This window comes from Monodelphis domestica, chromosome 3 (assembly GCF_027887165.1).
Source record: "Monodelphis domestica isolate mMonDom1 chromosome 3, mMonDom1.pri, whole genome shotgun sequence".
Taxonomy (NCBI): Eukaryota; Metazoa; Chordata; class Mammalia; order Didelphimorphia; family Didelphidae; genus Monodelphis; species Monodelphis domestica.
This window is the reverse complement of record NC_077229.1, coordinates 180,135,580-180,149,586: the sequence shown is the minus strand read 5'-3', so window position 1 is coordinate 180,149,586 and position 14,007 is coordinate 180,135,580. Positions and strand designations below refer to the sequence as shown.

Here is a 14,007-nt window from a genome sequence, read left to right as displayed (position 1 = left end):
TTTTCAATTTCATATTACTCACTACATGGCCACTGATGAACAGGATTTTCACTTATTCTTTCATCAAACACATTACTGATGTCAAGGTGAGTAAAATTTATATTATTTGAAGCTTTTTCCACATTAAGTGAAGAAACTGAATATCAGTACATATGTCCACTCACGTAATTTATGACAAAAATACTATGCTCTGCTTCCTTTTCTTTGTACTGTAGACAAGATTTCATTTTGAAATATTGTTACTCTAACTCTTAATTTTTCATTCTTTGTTAATGACTTAATGATTGAATGTTTTAATTTATTCATTGTACCAAATCTTTAGAATAGTTACTATATTTAATCCCACAAGCCATCCTCATCATTTAACTCTATAAAACATTTATACATAAAAATGTATGACAATTTTTTGCAAAATAAAGCTGCACTGCAAGTTTATTGGGTAAGCCTGAATAGAAATGTGATGAAATATCCTCTAATACCAATAATGATTAAAAGAAAATAAGAGAAATGCAAACAAATGAAATTAGTATAGTCCATTTTAAGAATGACAAAAGTAAATGTGTTGTCAATTCTCTGAATTACAGTGATAGGCTTCTAAAACAAAAGCACCTGGAGAACCTTGGCATTTCTTCATTTCTATTCTCTCTTCTTTCTCTCCTTTATACAATCACATGCCCTCTCTCTCTCTCTCTCTCTCTCTCTCTCTCTCTCTCTCTCTCTCTCTCTCTCTCTCTCTCTCTCTCTCTCTCTCTCTCTCTCTCTCTCTCTCTCTCTCTCTCTCTCTCTCTCTCTCTCTCCCTCCCTCCCTCCCCCTTCCCCCTACAAATATATGTACACACATGAATAAAAATACTTTAAAAACCAAAACATGGAGTTCAACTTTATAAAGTCTACATTTTGTGTTTCTTTCATAAGAAAAGATTTATCACTAAGATTTTTTCCTTTTCATATTCATTCATCCTCTACTATAGACCACCTATGTCTCTAATTACATGCAAAGTTCTCTTTATAAATGACATTAAATTTCCTTCTTGGATTGATAGGAAAGGGGGAATGATCTTAAAGGATCGAGGAGAATGAGCAAGGAATTCATTAACCAACATAGCTTTTTAAAAGATATGAAGACTTTGGGAGCAAGGGCAGGTAAAAAGGATAAATATAAAGATGCAGCATAACTCTATAGGAATATCACCTGAAATGCTTAAGTCTCTGAAAGAGCTGATATGGTTCAGGAAACTAACAACAACAAAAAGGCTTTTTTTTAGCTAGATGAAGCTAAAGAAGAGATGAGACTTAGCTTAGAGTGGAGAAGAAAGAAAGCAAAGTTGTCTTTTTTTGCTTCTTTGTTTTTTCTGCCATGGGGAATGATCTCTTGCCTGCAAAGGACAGAAAAAATGGCTAATTGGGAGTTAACAAAGCAGGGTTAGTAAAAAAGCAAGTACTTGTTCTTTGATGAGATGAATGTTCCTGGTCCAGATAAATTGCATCCTTATATTAAAAGAACTGTTGGATTTGATTGCTTTCAGTGATCTCTGAATGATTGTGAAAGATAATAGAGATACTAGGGAGGCACTTCTTCATCCTTTATTTCAAAGAGGACCAAAGACATGGATAGCGATGTCTTGACCTGAATGTAAACTGGATTTAAGTGAGGCAGAGTTGCACAAACTTATCAGCATCATTCTCTCTTCTGGAGTCATGGAAGTCTAGTAGCAAAACAAATGTTAGGATGACTGGCAATGCAGGGGGGAACCTTGGCATCGTTAGTGTCTGACCATATTCTAAGCAATCCACAGAGCATGCATCAGCCACCTTCCAAGCTGATGGAACAAATTGTTCTTATCTGCCTATTCTTCCAGAAGAAGTCTACAGATGATTGGGATAAATATCCCCTTTAGTTATCAATGGTTTTGAGGTCTGTTGGTCATCCTCAAACTGGCTTAGCCAATTTTACCAGGTTGGGGGGCACTTTGTATGCTACAACTTCCTGGAGCCACAGGTGAAAATTGTGTGAAAGATGAACACAAAAGGGGGATGAGCTGTCCTGAAAAGAGATGGGCAAGTTGACCTCAAACCAGTGATGCTAATTTTCCTGACCACACCAAGTACTCCCAAAAAAGAAGCACTACAAGACTGGAGGAGGCCTATTTTGTACCAGTATTCAAGAAATAGAAAACTATATTCAAGAAATAGAAAACTATAGTTAACTAAGCTTGACTGACTCCTCCTAACATTCTAGAACACAGTATTAAAGAAACGTTTAGTGGACATCAAAGAAGGAAATAAAGATCCCAAAGCCAACATGGCTCCATCTAATATAAATCATGCTAAATAACTTTTATTTCCTTACATATGGAAAATATGTTGCTAGATTTTAACAAAACAAATAATAATTCTCCGATGTGATTAGATTAATTTGGAAATTATTAGATCCTGGAAGGTAGGAGGAAAGAGGAAATAAGGATATTTTTGGACATGTCTTGGGAGAAGGAGAGAGAGAGAGAGAGAGAGAGAGAGAGAGAGAGAGAGAGAGAGAGAGAGAGAGAGAGAGAGAGAGAGAGAGAGAGAGAGAGAGAGAGAGAGAGAGAGAGGGGTCACAAAAACAGAAAACACAAAGTTATCTCAAACTTTGCAAGGAGGTCTATGAAAAAAGTCATTAGATTTAAAAAAGAAGAAATTACTGGCAACTGTTTAGCTGTGTAATAAAGTCAGAAGCCATATTACAAGAAATGAGTGATAGAAGCTGAAATGGAAGCCATGTGTATAAAGAGATTTTGGGAGGTTTTTGTGGTTTTTTTTTTTTTTTCACCAAGAGTTTGACCAGGAAGAGAAGGAAAGATATAGCTGCCTAGTTTGAGTGATGAATGGATCATTTATTAAGCAATTACTATACACTAGATACCCAGATACAGTGCTAAGCTTAAGGGATGTTTATATCAAGTGAAGTTAAGTTTTCTGTTTTGAAGTATTTTTGTTGTTGTTTTTAAAGGTCACCAAATCATTTCTAATAAAATTTAACAAATTAGGTCAGCCATTAAGACTTCAGAACTTTTGGAAGAAAGATTATCATTCCCAAAACTGTCATGCCATCACTGTTTTATGCTGAAATGTCTATTCTTGGGAGAATAGGAAATAAGAGCAAGCAGAATTTTATCATAACTTCTAAGTTAGAATATATAAGCACAGTGAATACAATGTTGGAGGGGGAGTCAAAAAGACATGTCTTCAAATCTGGCCTCACATGGTTCCTAGCTGTGTGACTCACGGTGGTGTGGGGGGCAAGTAACTTAACCTCTATCTACCTCAATTTCTTATCTGTAGAATGAGAATAATAATAGTACCCACCTCCTCTGTTATTACAAGGATAAAATAAGACAATATAAGTATAGTGATTTACCGATGTTAAAGCATTATCAAAATAGTAATTATTCACTATGAATATGTATATGTAATACACATATTCACATATATATAATATATATGTATAGATGTTCATGGAAATTGAATATAGAACTTCCCATCATCTATAAGAACACAACTTAAATCACAGTTCTACCAGAACCATGATCTTATAACTTAGCATAATCATCATATTTTGATAATATCTAATAGCAAAAATTTTTATATAACATTATAGCCATTATTTTTATGGAAAAAACAATATATTTGTTATTAATTAAAACCTAACATTTTAACCTATACTTTTAGGGAATAAATTATATTAGTTACTTAGCCTATCAAATAGCACAGTGCCAGGAACTGTGTTAAGTACCAAGGACACAAAAAAGGAAAAATAAAGTCTCTGCTCCCATAGATCTCACAGTCTAATGAGGAAAACAAAATGTAAACAACTATGTACAAATAAGATATATACAACATAAAATGAAGATAGCCAATATATAATTCATGAAAAGACTATATTTTACTACATACTAATACTTAGGAAGAAAATATAATCTTCTGAGGGAAATGGAGATCATATTAATGAGCTATTATAAATATTTAGCCAAATAATCTAAACTGTGTAGATAGGTGCTTATATATACATAAATATATATGTATAATTTGGATCTAATTCTTTCAAAACAATGAATAAAATTATCATTCAAATATAAAATAATAGCTAAAATTTCTATAAAGTTTAAGGTGTACATATTACTTTATATATATTATTATCTAATTTTGTTCTTGCAATAAGGTTATGAGGTAGAAGTTAGAATTATAACCATCTGACAGAATAGGAAACAGGGTTAACTAAGTTAAGTGATCTGACTGTGAGTATGAAGTGGGAGATGAATTCAGTTCCTACTGACATCACATTCAGTAAGCACTCTACTACACCAAACTGCCTCCATTACAAAGTAAATTATTTCCTCTACAATGCTATATAGTTCAGGGAAGTATGAAAGGGACTAGCATTCACATACCATCTAATGTGTGTCAGGAACTCTGCTAATAACTTTACAAATATCAACTTATCTGATTCTCATAAGAGAATTGCAAAATTGGTACTGTTATCATCCCTATTTCACAGGTCATGTGACTTGCCCATGGTCACACAGCCACTAAGTACATGAGACTGAATTTGATATCTGATCTTCCTGACCCCAGACCCTGGGTTCTAGCTGGACCACTAGCTGCCTCAAAACAATTACTAACCTTTTCACCATTTTATCTTTTTCCCTTCCCCAAAAGCCATCTCTTTCACATTCACCCATGTCTTCATATAGAAGAATGAGTTGGAGAATGATATTTATGAAAATTCATTCAGTTCATTATGGAAAAAAATACCTGACACTTGATCTAACAATCCCACTACATACCAATGGACATATGGAAAAGATGGTCAAATCCCTAAACCCAAGGAGGTCAAAAATATATCAAAATATCATACTATATATGTGTAATATAAGAAAGGCTATTCCAAAAAATGCTACAGAATAAGCACAATATGTACAAATATTATAATGATGTCAGGTAAAACAACACTAAATGGCAAATGAAATTAGATTCATTGCAGTGACTAATATTGGCCCTGGAGAATAAATTATGAAAGATACTTCCCTCTTCTCTCCAAAGAGATGGAGAATCATTGGGGGTGGAAGGTTTGATAAGGGAGTTAGGGCAGAACTGTTACACAGGCTGTCAGATGCCATTGCTTTGTCATCTGATTTTGCTGAACCCTCTTTTTTGAGAAATGAATAGGGTAAAGAAATAAATCAATAAAGCATTTTTAAAGAAACTAATACAATAAACTTTGTTATAAAAATGATGAGGGAATGAGATGTTCCATACATTTGATAATAATTTTCAAAGAATTAGAATACAATATGATGTCACTTATAGATCTTAAAGATGCTCAAAGCAATCATAACACTGTATTAATAATGAAAGGAAATACCAATTAATAGTTCTGATTAACACAATGCTGTCTAAGGCATGTGTTTTTTCTAATCTAACTCTTGATAACTGAAGAAAGTCAAAGTAATTAATCAATCATGAAATCTTTATTAAGCAGGAACTGTGTGCCAGACATCATGCTATGTGAAAGTTCATGTCCTCAAGCTCCCATTCTAATGGAAAAGAAACCATATGCAAATAACCATATATATATATATATATATATACATATATATATATATATAAGTATATATATGTTATATACAGTGTAAATGAGAGTGAATTCTATGAGGAAGGCACTAAGGGTTGGTTGTAACCAGGAAAGGTCTTTTTCAGAAATGAGATCTGAATTGAATCTTTAAAGAAGACATAGAAGACAGGAAAGTGAAGGAGGCAGAGGTGCAGAGAACATTTCAGTGATCTGGAACAACCAGAAGAAAGGACTGAGTGTTGCATGAGAACACAAAATGTTGCAGAAGCAAGTTCAGAGGAAGAGTTTATGAAGGGCTTTAAAAGCCAAACTATGGGTTTTTATGCTTGACACTGGAGATAATAAGATGCCACTGAAATTTATTGTGTGACTGGGAAGGGGTTGAGAGGGGTTGTTCACTTTGGCAGCTGTCTGCAGAATTAGCAGGATCAGGGTGAGGTTTGTGGCCAGGAGACCAACCAGAAAGCTACCCTTGCAGTAGTCCAGGCATAGGTGATGGAGCCCTAAACCAAACTGATGGCTGTTAGTGGAGAGAAGAGTAAATACACAAAAGATATTGTGAAGCCATAAACAAGACTTTGAAACAGATTGGATATGGAAGGCAAGAAGGAGGGAGGAGCTGAAGATAACAAAGTTTTTCACATACCAAATCCTACTTAATAATTTACTAAACATTACTATCCACAGAGATCTGTTGACCAAAGGAGGTAACTCTAGGTTTCCATTTACATTTCACCATTCATTCAAGCATTCATTTAGATTATATCATAACCCAAAGAGGAGAAAAGAAAAAATCAAAATATTTTCAAAATATAGTATTGACTATTGAAAGTAATAACTAGTCCAAATTTAAATTCATTGCCAGAAGCAACCAAACCAAACAAGAAAAGCTAAGTAAGCAAGCATATACAAAATACAAGACAAAACACCTTTTGCCAAATGTTAAATAAAATAAACACACCTTACATCGTGTCCTCCAAGCTGCCAAGTCTGAGTATGGGAGAACTGCCAAAGGGTGAGATGTTTCCAAAGGCAAGGATGGTTATTGAGGAAGTTATGTTGTCATTTCTGGCAAGTTCAGCAGCAGGTTAACAAAAGTAAAAGAATCTTGGTTATTTTTCAAGCATTTAAATGGCTGTCAAGAAGAGGGAAGAGATTCATTCTGCAAGGACTTAGAGGGCAAAACTAAAAGCAGAGGCAGAAGTTTGAAAGAGACAAATGTACACATAAGGCTTGATGTAAACAGAACTTCCTACCACTGAGAACTCTCAGCATGTGGAATAGGCTACTTCAGAAGGCTGTAAGCTCCCCCTCATTGAAGCACTTCAAGCAAAGGTGCCATTATTGCTTGATGAGAATGTTGGATGGGAAATAATTATACAAGCAGAGTGTTCTATATGGCTTCTAACATCCCTTTCAATTTTGAGATTCTGTTTTTACTAAGTATAACTAAGAACTTGGCTAATAGAAAAGATTCAAGGGGAACTTTTTATTTAACTTAAAAATTCTTCAATTTCCTATTTATCTAGTACATAAAACAACTGTAGCACAGCTATCATTCATTGAACTAGAATATCTTGAATCATATATATATCTTAATACAAACTAATGAAAGTGATTTCTTTGTGAAGCTCATAGAAGCAGTTATGTTAGTTATATTATAACTTGCATGATACATACATGAATTGGGTTTATTTCCAAATAACATTACTACATAAATTCTTAAAATCAGATATTTCCTAAACTGATAAGTAATAAAGAGTGGCTTAATTTTGGGGAGCAATAAGGGAAAGGTTCATTTAAAGTCTTTTTTGTTTCAATTGAAAACCTTTAAATAACCTTTAAAATAATCTTTTAAACCTTGAAAAAAAAAACTTTAAATTCTCCCCTAAATTTAAAGCATTCTTTAAAATAACACAGTTGATTTTAAGATAACTCAAAATTAATGAAATCACCATTTCAATAAGGAGGAGTATGGTAGAATGGAATGCTAGAATTAGAACTTAACATTTAGTTTTTCTCAATATCACTTTGTATTCAAAAATAATAATATATTCATTATTCTAAGATTTTCTTAGAGATTCACTTTCCTCTCTCTAAGAATATATTACAATGTATACAATCCCTGAAAATTGAATTATATGAAGCTAAGAATCTTTCCATACATATTTAAATTAAAATGACATGTTACAAGTGATGGGGTGTAGCATCAAGTTCAAAATAAATCTTGGTCAGTGCTCAAAATTTTAACACATAATCATCTGAGATCCAAATTAGCATATTACCAACTTCAGAAACTATATCAAGGAATAGCTTGTGTTTTTTCCTAGTAACGGCTAAAAAGATTCCTTTAGAAAGTTATGTAACAACCCATTGCATTTAACAAATGAAAATTAAACTATAGAACACAAAGTTTATAAGACTATCACTCTCCCTCGTGGAAGACTTTGGAACTAATAATCAGAATAATGGATGTGTAAATGTATTTTTCTCCCCATGGGAAACACGTTACCTAAATATGGCAGCTGCCAAAGTCAGTTCTGGTTTTTGCCTCCACAATTTCCAGATTTAGAGTACTTTCCATATTTATTCTGGCTTGCTCTTTGATTACATCTCAGAGGGCTCAAAGGGGGGCAAGCAGTCATAACACAAGAGTTAACTCTACAAAACCTCAAACAAATGAATATCACACAACCCTCAACACCTGCCAGATTTTCTCTTTAGAGACAAACCTCAAACACTTCTAATAAGCAGGGATTGGTAATTTGCCAGGAAAGAATGAGATAGAGGATTTCTATCATCTGGTGGTCACTTTTGAATTTCAATTCCTTTTCTTTACCCTTTTATAAACTATCCAATAAATGGAAAAAGCAATCAAAATCTTTAAAATTTTGGTCCAGTTCTATGGCCACAAATGAAATCTCAATAATAATTTTTAAATTAAAAAGCTAAAAGAGAAAAATGAAGACACTAAAATAAACTTTAAAGTTATATTTCTTCAGAACTTAAAATTGGATACTTTAAAAGTTCTTTGGTCTTATCAACATACATATTACCACAGACTGAAATACAATCTGCATACCTTCATGTCCTATGCAATTTTTGATGGCAGTTTTTTGACTATTCTCTATAACACTCCCATGCAGAATTCCCATGCCCTTCTTCTCTAGTTCTATAAATATTTCATAGGTCTCACAACACCAGAAATATATATCTCCTCTATTTCAGTCTCACTATAGTACCAGTGGGTATCTAGGTGGCACAGTGGATAGAATACCAAAACTGGGATAAGAAAGACCTGAGTTCAAATCCAGTCTCAGACCCTAGTTGTGTGACCCTGTATAAATTAGCTTAATGCTGTTTGCCCTAGTTTCCTCATCTGTAAAATGAGCTGGCAAAAATTTCCAGTATCTCTGCCAAGAAAAATTCCGAAGGGGTCATAAAGAGTCAGACATGACTAAAAAATAACATTACTAAGCTCACCTACTTTTCTAATCATATATTTCCTCTGATGACTTTTAAAATACTTCTTACACGCAAGTCACCCTAAGCTATAAAACCTGATAAAAGGCACAGTGAATCTTTTCATTGGTCTTTGAGTGAGTGGCACAATGAATAGAATAGTGAACTGAAAGTATGGGTTAGAATCCTGTCCCTGAAACATACTACTAGCATGAAATCCTTCAGTGGAGATGGCCTGCCTAACTGCTAAAGTGGGCAAACCCTAACTAGTTAAAGGGAAAGACTTTATCCTATATTTTGTGTATCTTTCACAATTATAGGTAGATCAATTCTTACACAAGTGAGGCAATTATAAAAGTTGAAATAGATTTTAATAAAAGTTTTTGTACAAAGTTAATTCTCTAGGACAAGAAGGGAAGCAAGTCAAATGGGGAAAGAAATATATGTAGCAAATTACTATGGGTTATATATAAATAACAAAAATATAGGATAACAAAGCCATTTCTCAGTAGGTAAGTGATTAAAGGATATGAACAGGAACTCTCAAAAGAAAATGGAAAAAAATTAATACCTATGTGAAAGAATACTCTACATCGCTAATAACTAGAGAAATACAAATCAAAACCCAGAGGGTTCATCATCTCATACTTTATAAACTGAAAAAGATGACAAAAGATGGAAATGGCCAGTTAAAAGTGTTGTGCATAAATATGTTAATGCATTTTTAGTATAGTTGTAAATTGAAACAACCATTCTGGGATTTAATTTGGAATTATGCAGATTAGTTGATATGTTTATACCTTATGATGAAGATTGTCCATTCTTAGGTACATAGCTCAAAAGATTAATGTCTACATGAAAGGCTCAAAATACAGAAAAATATTTTGTGGTAGAAAAGTGAAAACAGTACTTTTCATCAATTATAAAATAGTTATGCAATTTGCAGTATTTGAATTTACAGTAATGTTATCATTCTCTGAGAAATAAGTATGATGAATATGGTGAGCATGGAAAGATTTAGATGAACTGATGCAAATTAAAGGGAAAGGAGAAAACAATATTCATGTCTACAAAATGTAAATAGAAAGAACAACCACAAAATGATCAGAACTGAATGTTGTGTAATAACCACTGAGGGTTGTGTTGGAGCCAGCTCAAGCTGGCCAATTATTAAATTTTTAGTGTACGCATTTGTACTTCTGAAATCAGTACAAATCAAGGCATGCTACTAATGCAGATCCATGCATATTTTTTTATTAGAGAACCAGTTGTTAAATACTTGCCAAAATACCACCACACCCCCTTTTCCTCAGTCCATTAGAGAACTTTGGGTACACTAGTCTGGAACACAGCATATATTAATGAAAAACTTTTCTGATGTATAATTGCCTTTTTTTATTTTTTTAACCTAAGAAGTTCTATGGAAAGAAATAAAAGGATACAGGGGGAAATATAAGTGGCAGAGAAACAAAATACATCTTCATACCTACAAATAAAATAAATACTAGGTGAAAAGCAAAAAGGGTGTTCCATGAAATCTCAAAGGTTTCAAAAAGCAATTTTTACTCAATTTGAACATTATCTGAACAATCCTCCCCAAACCACTGTAATATTGATCCCGCTTTTGTTGATTACTATAAAGCTTTTGATTCAGTTCCATACTTATGGCTTTTCACATACTGCAAAAAATAATAAATGAGATACAAGTCTAGTGGGACGAGTAGCATATGTGATGTTCACATGGAAAACTGTTATCTGTATTTTAAGTGTGGTCTCTCCTGATTGGAATGTGAACTCCTTAAAAACAAGAGCTATCTCAATTTTATACCTGTATTTATGGTACTTGGGAAACAGTAACTAGTTAATAATTACATTCCTTCCTTGGTGTCAAGAATAATTGATATAAAATATGGTAAATTCAAAGAAATAATTTAAGCTTACTAGGGCACTAAAGTATGGCTTTCAGATTAAAGAGAGACTCACACCAAAGGGGGGGACAAGCATGTTAGCCACTTGATGCACAAGTGATATTATTTGACTGAACAACACATTAAACAGCTAATCTATATTGTGGAAACTTCTTCCAATGATATCAAAGCACTGAACATAAAGGAAGAATAGAAAGTGAAAACTGAGGTTAAATCCAGAGGTGAAACCAAATCAATGCATGAAGGTGACACTTCAGAAACAACTTGGTCTTCTCCAAGATAAGATACATTGAATAAATGGAAATCAACGAAAAAGCAAAACTGTATATATTAAGACACTACCTGACATTCTGAAGTCAAAAATTTACAAGAGGGAAATGTTTAGAGCATCAACACTTTTATGATATTATTCTCAACATATACTTTAACATAATAAAATGGATCACATGTATTTAGAAGGTGTCCAAACAAAAACTGTATGATGTTAACAAAGCACAATACTCATCAACTCCAGAGAGTTCCAGAAAAAATAATACTTCCTTATTATCTTAGAGGAGAGAATTGATAGGTATTCTTTGAACATACAACAAATAGATTTTAAAAATTACAGAAATACTTTTGGAACAAACAGCCCTCACTTCAGAAAGTAGCACAATATGCTAAAAACAGGTATACATCACCAGATCTATCAAATATAACCTATAATGGTTTATCTCAGGACAGCTAAAATGCCATAGTGGAATCAGTGAATGGTATTAAAAAAAAAAAGATGCCATTGGAAAAACAAATCAAATAATTAAATGAATACTTAAGTCATATAGATATGTTTATAATAATAAAAGGGTTATGACATTGATTCAGGGTTACACAAATGCCACCCGAAATTATAAAAAAACCTTGGCAGCACAGATTTATTGATTGACACAAATTATGCATGAAATAATGGGAAGTATGCAATATATCAAAGCAGACTGCACAAATGTAGCATCTACTTGATTCCTAGTATCCCGTGATCATGGGGCTAGAATTATATATTACCTTCTCCATTTTCTTTAAAAACTAACAAGTAACAAATGCCTATTCTACAGTCACAAATCCCCAAATACTCTTTAATATTTTTTAAAAGCTTGAGTAGAAATGGAGCAACATTATAAACAAAACTATTGCCAAAAACTGCTTTAGATATAGCATTGATCCATTAAAAATCTAAGCACGTCATTTTAATAGACATTATAATATTGAATCCTCATAATCTCCAAATTACATGGAATAAAACATTTTCAAATTGTAGTAGACATATGGCAGAAGAAATTAAAACCATGTGGGGACACGATGAGATTCAACTCATCCCTGTTGTCCTATCTGCTACTGAAAACATTCCCAAGATTCTTTCAGTAAGTCTAAAGAATGCTTGTATTCCATTATAAAAAAAAAACAATGACTTTATCTACCTACATGACAATCGGCAGTTTTATATTAAAATATAAAAAAAAACACAGTAGGATAGTGTTTATGGCATTTCCACTTGATCTCCAATCAAAAAGATAAGAACAAGATAATTATGATAATAATAATATTAAAGCCCTTTAAAACTCATACCATGATTCATGCTGAGGTGGAAAGGCAAAGGGAGGGGAATGTAAGGTAGAATGATATAACAGTTGGGGGATTTATGTGCCTTTAAACTGCTACAGTTACTAAGACTCAAAGAAATTCGTGGAATCTTATAAACTACTCAGACTGTACTTTAGAAGATTTGATTTTTGCTATTTCCTTATTGTAACAATGGAGATACTTGGTCTAACAAGAATCAGGAATGTATTGGGAACTTTAAAAATTACTCCACCCTAATTAGACATACTTAGGGGAAGATAAAGTTGTAAATGCCCGATTAAACAATGAAGGTACTTAATTCATACCTTATAGTGAAGTTAGAACCTTAAGCTAGGTCTATTTTTAGATCTAATACAAAAAGGTGTTAAGTACCTATAAAGGTTAAATTAATCGCAAAAAGGTCAAGTAACTCACAAAAGGCAAGCTTAACAAAGAAGTGTGAGGTACCTCAGAAGATATAATCTAACCAGAGAAGGTAAGAACTAAAGAGTGGTGAGAACTAAGAATGGGCATCCTGGAAAATATCATCTACTGTGATTGGTAGGCGTGAAAATTTAGGGGAGGTGACATAAGGGAAAATTTCTTTAAAAGAAGGGTGTAAAAAGTTCAGGCAATTCAGTTCGGAGTGGAACTGGATTCTGAACTCAGTTTGGGACATTGAGTTCAGGGGAGGACTGGAACTTCCTTGGAGACGGTCTTGTGGTTAGTGATAAAACTGACTCCTTTTCCTTAAGGCTGAGTGAGCCAGAGCAGTTTAAATTAATTCTCTCTCTCTCTCTCTCTCTCTCTCTCTCTCTCTCTCTCTCTCTCTCTCTCTCTCTCTCTCTCTCTCTCTCTCTTCCTTAATGCCTTCTCTCTATATTAATTAAAATCTCCATAATTCCCAGCTGACTTGGGCATTTGGGCATTTTATTATTTGGCAATCATCCCTGGTGACCAATTATTTAGATTTAAGTCAAAACACTAAATGTATCCTTACAAAGTTAACTCTATGTTTGAATAAATCCATGAATGAATGAACACTTTTATTAGGCATTTGCCATGTGCAAAAGCACAATGCTAAATTATGGGGATACAATAAATAGAAAAGTTAGATAATCTCTGCTCTCAAGGACCTCACAACCTAATGAAAGAGACAAGATATATGGAAGTTTTCAACAAATGGAAAGACACCTTGTAGTCAGGAAGATGGGGGTACAGTAGCAAAGCAGGTGGTAATATGTTATCTTTAACTTTATTTCTACTGGTAAAATCATATTGGTTTCTGATGTTAAATCATTTGGCAGAGCCAAAAACTTTGGTGATAATAATTTTTTTCCTTGAATGGGTGGGACTGTAGTAGCAATTGCAAAAGTGATTGTGAGAATTCATCAATCAAGAGATTGCTTCCCA

The 14,007-nt window shown here is 33.3% G+C and overlaps 1 protein-coding gene across 8 annotated transcripts in view; it reads right to left on the bottom strand.

Annotated features, from left to right (window-relative positions):
- TRIQK (triple QxxK/R motif containing) overlaps window positions 1–14,007 on the bottom strand; it is a 172,003-nt gene that overhangs the window by 145,580 nt on the left and 12,416 nt on the right. For 2 of the 8 annotated variants that reach the window (XM_056823325.1, XM_007488103.3), the window contains exon 2: window positions 6,573–6,679. The exons of the other annotated variants lie outside the window; for them this stretch is intronic. The gene's annotated coding sequence lies outside the window, so the exon portion shown is untranslated. The remainder of the gene's footprint in view (window positions 1–6,572; window positions 6,680–14,007) is intronic. 8 annotated transcript variants of the gene reach the window in all.